The sequence below is a fragment of the Mus musculus genome, chromosome 8 (assembly GCF_000001635.26).
Source record: "Mus musculus strain C57BL/6J chromosome 8, GRCm38.p6 C57BL/6J".
Classification (NCBI taxonomy): domain Eukaryota; kingdom Metazoa; phylum Chordata; class Mammalia; order Rodentia; family Muridae; genus Mus; species Mus musculus.
Genome location: NC_000074.6, coordinates 105,750,248 through 105,760,189, shown reverse-complemented (window position 1 = coordinate 105,760,189; position 9,942 = coordinate 105,750,248). Strand labels below are relative to the sequence as shown.

Below are 9,942 nucleotides of genomic sequence, written 5' to 3'. Positions count from 1 at the left end.
GCTGCCTCCCAAGTGCTGGGATTAAAGGTGTGCGCCACCACCCACCACCGCCCAGCCAGCTACAATTCTTAAGGAAGAGTTAATGAGGAAGAAATGGGAAATCAGATAAGTAACTTTTGGTAGACACAACTGGAGTTGTATGCAAATGACGTCTACTGGGTAGAGGCCAAGGATACTGTTAAGCATCCTATAGCAAAAGGCTCTAGCCAACAAAAAACTATCATGCTTCAAATGACAGTAGTATCCCTACTGAAAAACCTTGATCTAAGAATTACCATGGTCAAGAAATAAAAAAAAGTACATCCAATTTTTAAAAAAGATATTTTTATTTATACAAGTACATTGTTGTTGTCTTCAGACACACCAGAAGAGTGTATCAGATCCCATTACAGATGGCTGTGAGCCACCATGTGGTTGCTGGGAACTGAACCCTGGTCTTCTGCAAGAGCAGTCAGTGTTCTTAACCACTGAGCCACCTCTCCAGCCCAGCACATCCACTTTTTATTTTTAACTCTGATCCTTTGTCTCCAATGGACAGGAGACAAAGGCCCATTTGAAGAAGAGGATTCAAAGTTAAGATTTTGTTTCACTCTGGAAGTTGCCAGGGGTAGAGACAAAGTGGTAATGGTGGCAAGTCCTACAACTGATAAAGGGTCACAGAACCCCCTCAGGTCAGCAGGCATAGTCTATCTCTCCAGCTTGCTGTGGGATGAGGACTGGGAGCCTCCCTTTTTGCAACTAAGAAGTAACCAAGAGAGTCTTCCCACACACATACATAAACAAAAAACCAACCCAGTCACATTCTACAGAGCCAATTTCACACTGAAGTCAACCGGCTTCACTGTAAAACTAAGGCTGACCTCATTACAAGATGTATTTCCCTGGGAGAACACAGGCTCCATAAGGAGGTCAGGGGAACTTCAGATTACAGCCTAAAAGAGAAACGACGTTTAAAGAACAACTAAAGAACACCCAGAGAAAGAGACCAGACACCTGAGCAAACACGAAAGCCAATCTTTCCTGTCAAGAAATCTGACCAGGCCCGGCATGGTGGCGCACACCTTTAATCCCAGCACTTGGGAGGCAGAGGAAGAGGCAGAGGCAGGCGGATTTCTGAGTTCGAGGCTAGCCTGGTCTACAAGTGAGTTCCAGGACAGCCAGGGCTATACAGAGAAACACTGTCTCGAAAAAAAAACAAAAAACAAACAAACAAACTAAAAAAAAAAAAAAAAAAAAACGAACAAAAAAGAAATCCGACCAGTTGGAGATACCTGTGCTTCTACATAGGTCGTTGTCGAGACCTTCATTCCAGGAAACACTCTAAAGCATCTATCTACATTCTTGAGGCCGGTTGGCAAATCTGAGAGCGCCCGAAGCTGGAAGCACAGCTACCATCAACACATCTACCACCGAAAACTTGACAGCAATAGGCTCCCTGAAGGTTTCCCAAGCACCACCCCCAAGGCGCGAGCATGCGCAGCTCTTCATCCCGGCCCCGCCTCCCGCGGGTCCACCTCCCATCACTGAGCATGCGCTGTCCTCCTGCCGCCCCGCCCCTCCGTACCAGAGACCCCTGTTCCTTAGAAACCAGGCGGCGTGTTCCCGGTATCGGTGCTTTGGATTCCGGCGCGCGCGCATCCGCACTAGCCTCCCTCAGGGCAGGCGGACGGCCTCGGAAACCCCTCCGGATCCATGGTCTCTCGTGCAGCTCTGGGCGGGCAATGCCAGCATGCCAGGTGAGAGGCAGCCGGCGGCGGGCGAGGGTGAAAGAGGGCATGGCGCGGCCGGGAGCGGGCGCTGGCCCGGCCTCTGCCGCCGCCCGGCTCCGGAGGTTGGAAGCGAGTATACGCGGGGGCCCTGGCTGGAGGAGGGCTGTGCTAAATGCCAGTGTGTGCACGGCATTGAGTACGAGGTCGCTCCGAGGTTCGTTTTCTCCACCTCGGAGATGGGACCTGCTACATTCGGACGCAGAATTTTGGATCCTGTAAGGATCTTGCTTGAACCTAACCCATCCCCATAAAGATGTGAAACCCTAGGCTACCCCGCCCATTGCGGAGCAGATCACCCCATTACCTGAGTGAGGATGGGCGCTTTGTGGATGAGGATTTGTGAGGTGTGGACACTTCAGACAAAGGACTCGTCGCCTTACTAGCTATTGAAAAATGAGATTGCACTTGAGGCAGAAAGTATGTAAGAAACTGGTGTTCAGGTAAAAGCTTGAAAAAGGAACATCCTAGAAGCATTTGATTTACCCTGCCAGCCCTGCCTGAGTGCCTGGTTGGCCATGGCCTGCTTTTGTAGCTCAGGAAACAAACAAACAAACAAACGGATGGACTTGTGGAAACAAAAGATGAGATGAGGTGTTTCTGTCAGGGCTTTATTACAGCCCTGGTGAGGAAAGACATGCCTGGAGAGATGGGCATTGGTGAATGGCCATGAGGACAGTTTGCCTTCCGGACTGCCTCAGAATCTAAAGAACAGGACGGAAATGTAAAGGTATAAAATTGCGTTGGATAGACAGCAAGGAAGTTATCTTACACTTATGTTCCTTGCTCCCAGTGTCCTGCTAAGTAAAGAGTACATGAGAAAGAAATGAAAACCGGCCGCAGCACTAACTTTATGATTTGTGGCCACAAAGACTTTTTTATTTTTTCCCCCCTCGAGACAGGGTTTCTCTGTGTAGCCCGGGCTGTCCTGGAACTCACTCTGTAGACCAGGCTGGCCTCGAACTCAGAAATCCACCTGCCTCTGCCTCCTGAGTGCTGAGATTAAAGGCGTGTGCCACCACTGCCCGCGCACAAAGACTTCTTAATGGAAGACCATTCAGTTGAAAGAAACAGCCCGTATGATATGAAGTGGTAAAGAGAAGATGATTGTCTTTGAGTAGGGGAAGCTAGATTTGTTTGTGATAGGAAACTCACTTCCTCCTGAAAAACTACACCAGAGAACACAAAAGCTGCAGGACACCCATTTTACAGAAATCGAGAAAATTAACTCTTTAGGACTAGAATTGAAAACATGTTTTGGAGCCCAGAAGTGGAGATTTTTGTAGGCAGTTCTTTTGGTAGAATCTATATTTTATAGATAAAAATTCTGTTGTAAGGAATGTACTCTTATTATGTGTTGTCTCACTTTTCCTATAAAATTATTGGTCTGGGTCTAATCCTTTAATTATTCAATTTATTTATTGAGATTTGGCTTCAAACTCGCTGTGTAGCTAAAGATGACCTTGAACTTCTGGCCCTCCTGCCTCTGCCTGCCACGGGCTGAGAGTGTACTACCATGTCTGGTTTTATAAAGCATTGGGAATTGAACCCAGGGCGTTGTGTGTGCCAGGCATGCGCTGTATTAATTGATGTAGATCTGTAGTCTTCCATTAAAAATAGTTTTTTTTACAACTTATTAATTAATTTTGTGTGTATGAATATGGAGGTCGGGGACATCTAGACCTACCATGTGGATCCTGGGGCTAAAACTTGGATGTCAGGCTGGGCAGCGGATACTTTTTACCTGATCAGCCACTTTTGTGGTGTGTGTGTATGTGTGTGTGTGTGTGTGTGTGAGGCTGATAAATGCCTATAATCCTAGCACCCAGGATATGGAAGCAAGAAGATGGCAAGTTCTGGGGCAGTCTTAAAACACAAAGAAGGGGGCCGTGTAGAGAGATGGCGCAGTGGTAAAGAACTCTTGATGCTCTTGCAGAGGAAAGGCTGATTTCCCTGCACTCGTGTGGGGCTTGCCACCCATAAATGTAATTCCAGAGAGTCTGGCATTCTCTTCTGGCCTCCTAAGACACCAGGCCTCCATACAGTAGACACACACACACACACACACACACACACACACACGCAGACAAAACACTTACAACTTAAAATAAATCTAAAATAAAAACTTTAAATAAAATGTACAAAGGCCAGGTGGTAGCGAATGCCTGCAATCCTAGCGTTCAAGAGCCAGAGGCAAGAAGATTCCTGAAAGTTTGAGGCCAGCCCGATCTTTGTGGTAAAAACCAGGAGAAAAAAAAAAGTGCAACCAACACCAATAAAACCCTAGAAAATTCAGATATATGATTTCTGTAGTAATATACATCTCAGAGTGAGGTTTTGTCTTTAAAAAAAAAAAAAAGGGCCGGGCATGGTGGTGCACGCCTTTAATCCCAGCACTCGGGAGGCAGAGGCAGGTGGATCTCTGAGTTCGAGGCCAGCCTGGTATACAAAGTGAGTTCCAGGACAGCCAAGGCTACACAGAGAAACCCTGTCTCGGAAAACCAAAAAAAAAAAAAAAAAAAAAAAAAGAAAAGAAAAGAAAGAAAGAAAGAAAGAACGAACCTGTCTCAGTGAAGACATGTACACATGATTATTTTTTGAGCCAGGATCTCACTTTGTGGCCCAAGTCAGTCTGGAATTTTTTAGCTATCCTCTTTCTCATAGCTAAGTAAGATTTTATTTTATTTTGTTTTGTTTTAAATTTTGCCTGCAGGAGCATGCCTGGTGCCATTGGACACCAAAGAGATTCAGAACCCCTGGAATTGGATTTATGGATAGTTCAGGGAATAACAAATGCTCTCATCTGCTGAGCCATGGCTCCAACCCCAAGTATGAGTTTTTAAAAAAGATCTATTTTGGAAGGCTAGAGAAATGTGGTTAAGTGGTTAGGACGGCTGGCTGCTCTTTGGGAGGACCTAGGTCTGATTCCCAGCACCCACATGGCAGCTCACAACCATTTGTAATATAGTTCTAGGGAATCCAACATCCTCTTCTGGCCTCCATGGGTGCATACACATAGCACAGATGTTCATGTAGAAAAAACACCCATACATATAAAATTTTAAAATTTTGGAGCTAGAGAGTTACAAACCTTGCAAAATAACATTTTTAAAAAACGTGTGTGTGTGTGTGTGTGTGTGTGTGTGTGTGTTTGCCTACATGTATGTGTGCCTGATGCCTGTGGAGGCCAGAAGAGGCTGTCAGATCTCCTAGTCCTGAGGTTATACATGGCTATGAGTTGTTATGTCATTGCTAGGAACCGAACCTAGGTCATTTGCCATAGCAATAAGTATTCTTAACTACCAAGACATTGTTGGGCTATGTACTGCTTAGATGTGGCTGCACTGTGCTTCAGGGCTTGGTGTGCATTTTTTTTCCCTGAGTTCTACAACTTGACACTTTTTTCAGAGCAGTGTGGACTTATAGGTGACTGTCCAGGTGTTTCTAAGTTACCATGACGATGAAACCTTTGACAAATGATTGCTTGGCTCCCACTCTATTTTCAGGGTAAGTGAGGGCAGCTATCAGGCCTGACCTGCAATAAAGTAATCACTAGTGTTTGACAGGTCAACTGCAAGGAACCCGTCCCAGATAAGCCAGTAATGCTCACAGGTGGACTTTCACTGAACTCACACTCTGGCTTTTCTATATGAGAAATAAAAAAGGCATTTGGTGCCATCTGGTAAAGTGAATCTGTGACACAGGGGTGAGTTGTGTATAAAATAGGAGTGAGCCAGGCCTGGCCTTTAATCCCAGTGCTTGGGAAACAGAGGCAGGCGGACATTCCTGAGTTCTAGGATAGCCAGAGCTACATAGTGGGGAGAGAAAGAGGGGGAGGGGGGAGTGAGAGGGGAAAGAAAGAGGGGAAAAAAGAAAAAGAAAACGGGAATCAGGCACCACTCATGGGACATGAGAAATGGCCTTGTTGCCTTTCTAGTGCTTGGAAGTTCACCTGTGCAAACTCATAATGGGGTGGTCCTTAGGTAGAGCCGCAGATGGATCCAGAAAGCATTTAGGAGAAAAATGGCATCAGAGATTTCGGTTTTGAGAATTTGTATGTAGTATAATAAGACTTGGTCTTACACAAAAAGTCAGTTTTTTATTAATTAACTTGAAAGTCAGCCTAGGAGCTGGGGCTTGTGGCTCAATAGTAGAGTTTTCTTCTGCACATGTGTGAAGCCCTACAGTAAAGCAAAGCAGTTTATATTTGAAGGTGAAAAAGCCAAACTTTTAAAGATTTATATGTCATGTCTTATTTTATTTCATTTAATTGTTTTCTTGTGCTGGGCATTGTGCCTAGGGCCTCAGGCATGCAGGCCGAGTGCACTGGTGCTGAAGTGTATGCCCAGCCCCCTTGATTTCTTGTCTATTTTTTTTTTCCATGTGAATAAAAGAACAGAGCGGGTATGTGAGAGGTTATAATCCCAAGTGGAAGGCTGAGGCAAGAGAATTACAAAGTCAATGCTGTAGGGGCTACAGAGTGAGTTCAGAGCCAGCCTGGACTTTAGCAAGACCCAGTATCAAAAATAAAAGTGGAAAAGGTCTGCAATGTAGTAGCTCAGAGACAGAGCTCCTGCCTAGGATGCATATGTCCTGGGTTCAATCCCCAGTACCATTAAAAAAGAAAGAAAAAAAAGACTATCAAAGTTATGAAAGTTGAGCTACTGAGAAAAAAAAGTCAAAGACTTCCCCATACTACTTTTTGAAAGATTTATTTTATTTATTTTATGTATATGAGTACATTGTAGCTGTACAGATGGTTGTGAGCCATCATGTGGCTGCTGGGAATTGAACTCAGGACCTCTGGAAGAATAGTCAGTACTCTTAACCACTGAGCCATCACCCCAGCCCTTTCTTTTGGTTTTTATAACATCCTTGGCTGTTCTGGAACTCACTTTGTAGACCAGTCTGACCTCGAACTCACAGAGAGCGGCCTGCTTCTGCCTTCCGAGCTCGGATTAAAGCTGTGTGTTACCAACCACCCAGCTCAGATCTTATGTTTGGGGTTTTGTCCTTTGGTTGTTTTGTTTTTAGGAATACAGAACATTGTACATACATGCTTTACCTCCGAACTATACCATCCCACCATCTCATTGGTTCTTAGTGGTAGACTGCATTGCAAAGCAGAGTGCTTAGTGGTTTCTGCAGCCCCGTGGTGGCACTTGCTAGGAAAATGCTATCTCTGAGGGGAGCCTGTTTGGGCGTGGCTGAGCCAACGTGTTGGTACAACTAACCTGCTTAGGTATCCTGTGGTTGTCAGAGCGAAGGTGTTAAACATACTCCTTGTTTCTTTTCAGTGTGCATTTATATTCCTGTGTGGAGTGTTCAGGAGACCCAGCTTCTGTTATAGGGGCAGTGGTGTAAATAATTTATTATCTCCCTTGTAGGATGTAACTTTCAAAATAATTTGCTGTATTTAAACATTTAGAGGTGGGGTGTGTGTGTGTGTGTGTGTGTGTGTGTGTGTGTGTGTGAGTGTGAGTGATGTTCCTGTATGGACACACACATGTGGAAGTCAGAGACAGTTTTTTGGAGTTAGCTCTCTTCTACCTTTATATGGGCTCAATGAATTGAACTCAGGTCATCCGGTGTTAGTATAGCCAGCTCTGGTTTACCCACTGAGTCATCTTGCTGGGCTTGATCTCCATCCTGCTGTCTTAGGGTCACTATTGCTGTGATGAAACGCTGTCACCAAAAACAACTTGTGGAGGGCAGGATTTATTTGGCTTTATGCTTTCACATCGCTGTTCACAGTGGAAGGCAGTCAGGAGAGGACCTCAAACAGGACAGGCACCTGGAGAGGAAGCTGATGCAGAGGCCATGGAGCGGTGCAGCTTACTGGCTTGCTCAGCCTGCTTTTTTATAGAACCCAGGACCACCACAATGGACTGGTTCCTCCCACATCGGTCACTAAATAAGAAAATGCCCTACAGGCTTGCCTACAAGCTGATCTTAAGGAGTGTTTTCTCAGGTAAGGTTCACATCTCTCAAGCCTATGTCAGTTCTCATAAAACAAGTCAGCACACATGCTGTTTATTTTAAAATTAATTTATCTTTCTCTCAATGCTTAATAGCCCTAATATATTGATGGCTATCCAGAGAATATGTAAGTAAGTACCAGATTATAAAGGAATGCTATCTGTAATTTTCAGGGACTTAGAATCCACTTGATACTGAAGGAATGTGTAGTCTCAGTAGTGGACAAGACATCATTTAAGCAGGAACAGAAAATTCTAAATCCTTAAATGAATGAGTATTTTCAGCTAGGCACATCCTGTATATAACCTGTATTTTACATCGGGCCCCTTCATTACCCAGCAACAAAAGAGAAAAGGGTGGCATGGCAATAAATAAAAAATTCGTCTCCATCCCACAGTTAACAGCTAGAGGAGGATAGCGCTAAGCAGAGTTATGGTCCAGCTAGTAAGTAGATTTTTCTTCCTTATTTACTTCTTTTGTGTGTGCAGATGCAGGTCTCTGGGCAGATGCTTGCCACATTGCAAGTGTGGAGGTCAGAGAACAATGTGTGGGAATTTGCTTTTTGTATAAACTGAGGGTTTCAGCTCCAGATATGTGAGCTGAGGGCATGACTACTCCAAGGTACGGTTGAGGGGAAGAAATGAGGAGAGTACAGCCAGAGGCATCTGGAAGAGTCCAGCTCAGGGAGGGATAGTAGGAGCTTCAACAAGGCCAGCTGACTGCACTTGACCAAGAGAGGAGGCAGGCGAGTGTAAGAGAGGAGAAATTAGGGAATTCAGGCAAAGGAGACAAGAGAGGGAGGAAGACTGAGAGTGAGCATGGCTGGATAGGAAGGAGGGCTCTGAGAGAATGAGAAGCTGGGGAGGGAAGCCCAGGAGCTGACGGTTAGGGCTGGGGGTGGATGAGAAGAGTGGAGAAGGCCTGGAGGCCAGGATGCCCTTCGGTGTGCCAATGGGCACCACAGATAGCCTTTAGAATCTGACACTTCTCTCCTACCTTGTTGGTTCTAGGGAATTCAGCTCAGATCTGTACGACTTGGGGTGAGTGTCTTTACCCACTGAGCCACACTGCCGGCCCTAGTGAGCAGATTTCTGTACAGGAGGGCATCACAAGGGGGCATGGTGGCTCATGCCTGTAATTTCAGCAATTGGGAGGCTGAGGCTGGAGGATCTTTGAGGCGGGAGTTCAAGGCCAGCCATGGCTATATATTGAGGTTTTTGTTTTGTTTTGTTTTGTCTCAAAATCAAAAGCAAACAAGGAGAAAGCCTTAAGGCTAAATCAATAGTTGTCTTTGGAAACCCTCATAAGTAAAGACTCCCCGTTCTTGACCCCAGAAGTAAAGCCAATCTGTGTGACATACTGAGTCTAGGGTTGCTGAGACAAGTGGGTTGTTGGAAGGTTGTTCTCCGTGCCTTAAGGACAAACCAGGTTTGTTACCACATGGCCTGCCACAGCCCGGTTCTCAGGTCCCATACCAGTCTCTGTTCAGCTAGGGACAAGCAAGAAATGGACACTGAGCTCTTGGGACATGGCCTGCCTGAATCACTCCTGTGTGCCCAGGTCCTGGCACAGTGCCTGCCTCTTTGTGATTACAAATGGTAGGAAATGAATGAGGAAAGAGCTCTGGACTGTTGGTGGGGGCGGGGCGGGGCACCGGAGGAGCTTCAGGCTCGAGGGAGGGAAGGAGGAATTCCGGTTGGAGAGAGCTGGTTCTCCGCCAGCCAGCGCCAGCGGGAATTTCCAGCAGACCCTTAGAGGAATGGAGCCTGAGGTGGAGCTGCAGCCACTTGGTTAGGAAGGCGGGAGGTTGGAAATTAGGGGTGTTTTCATCGAAGTCATGATAAAATTGAGGGATTAGATTAAATTGCTTGGCAAGAAGGGGCTGAGAGTGGCCCTGGGTTGGTGTCAGTTTGGTACCCACTATTGAAGCAATATCAGAGGAAAGTTGGGTTTTTTTCCTATCTCTCTGGTTTTTGTTGTTTTGTTTTTTAAGAAAGTGCCTCCTGTTACTCAGGCTGCCCTCATATTTGCTATGTAACCAGCATTTGATGAACTTTTGCTCTAATTGGCTCCACGTCCTGACAGCTGGAATTATAGGTGTGGGCCATGTTGTAGAGTATGTGTGTGTGTTTGGGGGGGAAGGAGTGGGAGGTAGTGTGTGGTATGTATGGTGTGTGTGTGTATGTGTGTGTGTGTG

At 45.8% G+C, this 9,942-nt stretch overlaps 1 protein-coding gene across 7 annotated transcripts in view; it reads left to right on the top strand.

The window, feature by feature from the left end:
• The first annotated feature begins 1,523 nt into the window (after nucleotides 1-1,523).
• Gfod2 (glucose-fructose oxidoreductase domain containing 2) overlaps nucleotides 1,524-9,942 on the top strand; it is a 44,623-nt gene continuing 36,204 nt past the window's right edge. For 5 of the 7 annotated variants that reach the window (NM_027469.5, NM_001368385.1, NM_001368389.1 and 2 more), the window contains exon 1: nucleotides 1,583-1,736. The gene's annotated coding sequence lies outside the window, so the exon portion shown is untranslated. Of the gene's footprint in view, nucleotides 1,737-9,942 lie in introns of all 7 variants that reach the window. The other 2 variants (XM_030243753.1, XM_011248499.3) reach the window with 1 other exon arrangement.